The following is a 3,432-nucleotide window of genomic DNA, read 5'->3' as shown; positions in this document are numbered from 1 at the left end:
CACATGGCCATATCCACTACCCCTACTACTCCTAGATTTGAGGCAAATTCTAGGACTCTTACCATTTCATCTATAAATACATCACTGTGTATCTCTAAAGATAAGATTTGGGGGGGGGGCATTAATCCTCATCCAAGGATATATTTTTTTCCATTGATTCTAGATAGATTGGAAGGGGGAGAGGGAGAGAGAGAGAGAGAGAGAGAGAGAGAGAGAGAGAGAAACATCAATGAGAGAAAGACACACCAATTGGTTGCCTCCTGCACAACCCTGACTGGGGCCAGGGATCGAATCTGCAACCCAGGTATATGCCCTTGACCAGAATCAAACTCATGACCCTTTGGTCACCTGCCAGGGCTAAAGATAAATTTTTTTTAAAAAAACAGTTTTTAAAAAATATTTTTTTTCTTTATTGATTTTAGAGAGAGAAGAAAGGAGAGGGAAAGATAGAAACATTGATGAGAGAGAAGATGGATTGGCTGCCTTCTGCCTGCCCCCCACTGGGGATTGGGCCCACAGCCTTGGCATGTGCCCTGACTGGGAATCAAACTGGTGACCTCTTGGTGCATGGGTCGACACCCAACTGCTGAGCCATACCAGCCAGGCTAAAGATAAGATTTTTAATTTAACAACTGGAGTTTCTTTTGACTGCTTGAACTGGAGGTAATATATAGCATGTGTGGGTATGCATTGCATGTGCATTTGTGCGCGCGCTTGCGCACGCGTGTGTGTGTGTGTGTGTGTGTGTGTGTGTGTGTGGTGATGGAGAAGTTGTCTAGTGCCCTGCTGTACCGTGTAGTACAACATGACTTTGGGGAAACCTCTTACTATTCCAAACACTAGAAATGCTGATTTCTCCACTATGCAGCTGACACCTCCCTATCTCAGCTTAACCTACCTTATCATATCTCTTTTTTCTATTCCCTAGCAGCACCAGGTGAATGAATGGCTTTGCAATTTTTAGACTGTAGGCAATCATTAATTTTCAACTTAGTAAAGCAGCTAATGATTCAGTAGTTCAAACACTACTTTGAATGATTCTTTTGGTGACTCCCTTTCCCATCTGAAAATTCTCTACCCTCCCTCACAACATAAGGAGAATACACTCTCTATTTAGAACACTGCAATCCCCCCAAAGGGTAACTTTACCTTCTTTAGAACACTCCCTTCTCCCAAAAAAGTGACATTCACTTGTTCCTGTCTTCCCTTTATATTGGGAGGGGATAATGATAGTGGTAGTACTGATTCTGTCTTTCTCTCTCTTTTTTTAAATGTTTTTATTGATTTTTTAGAGAGAGGGAGAGATAGAAACATGGACAGGCTGCCTCCTGCATGCCTCCTGCTGGAGATGGAGCCCACAACCTGGGCATGTGCTGTGACCGGAACTGAATTGGTGACCCTTTGGTACATGAGATGATACTCAACCCCGCCACACCAGCCAGGGTGATAGTGCTGATTTTCTTTTTTTAATTTATTTTTATTTATTTTATCCTCACCCGAGGACATTTTTCCATTTTTTGTTCAGATAGAATGGGAGGGGGTGGGGGGAGAGAGAGAGAGAGAGAGATATCGACGTGAAAGGGACACATCGAGTGGCTGCCACCTGCACAACCCAACCAGGGCCGGAGACAAACTGCAACCAAGGTACATGCCACTGGCGGGAATCGAACCCGGGTCTCTCTGGACTGCAGGCCAACACTCTAACCGCTGAGCCGAACTAGCCAGGGCAGTGTTGATTTTCTTAATAAGTACCTCTCACTAGGTCCAGTGGGGAAGGAATAGACCCCAGAAGCCCATGCTTCTTCAAGCATAAAACAGATTAGAGGAAGGTAGTTATTAGCACCATGTATTCTTAGGTGTGGGCTCAGAAATAGGATCCTATCCCACTTAAAACAATCTCTGACATAATGAGCTGGACTTCTTTCGAATTCTGTTTAATTAGAAGAGGTGACCCTTTCTCTCATGAGATTACAAACAGATGTTGGGACGGTATGCAGTCTATATAACGCTTGATTGGGGTTGCAGGATCAATCCAATCAAGGTATTTCACACACACGGCTAGCAAATTGGTGCTGGGCTGGCTGTTGGGGAGGCTTTTGTTCCTCTCCACATGAGCCTCTTCATAGGGCTGCTTTAGTGTTGTGGCATGGAGACTATCTTCCCCCAGAGCAAGCAATCAGTACCTATATGACCTAGTATCAGAAGTCACACACCTTCAGCTGTAATCTACAGGTCAGAGTGCCCCAGATTCAAAGGACTGGAGGAGACTGTATTTCCAGAGGCAAGAATCATTGTGGGTATCTTAGAAGCTGAGCTACCAGGGATCCTAACATCTTGATTTCCCAGTCATTTACTTTATAAAGCAACTACTGATAATTTTGTAACAACCCCTACAAATCTAATTTTATACCATACACAGCTGTGTTCTCATACACATATGTGCACATGGGTGCACTCAAGCATACAAGACTTTATGTTCCACAGATAAAGACCCTCTGCTACAGAGTCAGCCCTTGAACTTCATTAGGGACCAGATTCTACCTCAAGCTCTCTGAATTTGAGTAGAGTTCAAGATTGCAGATTAAGAGCCCAGAAGCTTGATTTATACTTTTAAAAAAAATCCTCACTTGATATTTTTAAATTTATCTTCAGACAGAGTGGGAGAGAAGGAGAGAGAAACATCGATGTGAGAGGGACACATTGACTGGTTGACTCTCGAAAGACTCGAACCAGGGCCAGGACGAACCGCAGCAGAGGTAGTGCCCAGAATCAACTCTTTGGTCTGAGGGCCAAAGCTCTAACTGCTGAGCCAAACCCGCCAGGGCTGACTTACACTTTTAATCTGTTAATTAACTAGGAAACACCTTGAGTTTTACTGGAGACCTTTAATTTCCTAGAAACCTTTACTTGCATTCAATAGCCACTTTAATTAAAAAGCTCTTGCAGATTATACTAATTTTCTGAAGGTGATTTAGCTAGTTGAGATGATTACCTAAATAGCTGAGGTAGAAGTCTGGATAGGTGAAAAAGTCACCAAGTCGGAGTAAGGAAGACAGCTAACTTTCACTTCTCCTGCAGGACAGGCAAAGAGGCACCTTTGTGAAATCTTTGGTTGGAACTCCACTTTGCCACTGGTTCTATTTTAAAGCGTGTCAACTCATGAACCTTAAGAAAACAAGAGTACCCCTAAAGTTTTCCAAATTGGGAAATTTCCTGGGCCCCAAACCTTTACCAGTAAGATTAAGGAGGCCACGGTAAGAAGCATCAACTTGGTCTAAAAAAGATGTGAGATTCTAACTCCACAAATAGTATCCTTATTCCAGCCTAAAGGTTAAGTAACAAAGGCTTAGGCTGGCTGCCTAACAACAGCTTTCCTCTTCTGGTCCCCGGCTATCTCCTGACCAGCAAGTCGTCTTTCGTGACATCTTCCCT

Source organism: Molossus molossus, unplaced genomic scaffold (assembly GCF_014108415.1).
Source record: "Molossus molossus isolate mMolMol1 unplaced genomic scaffold, mMolMol1.p scaffold_m16_p_1, whole genome shotgun sequence".
Taxonomy (NCBI): Eukaryota; Metazoa; Chordata; class Mammalia; order Chiroptera; family Molossidae; genus Molossus; species Molossus molossus.
This window is presented reverse-complemented; position numbering follows the sequence as displayed.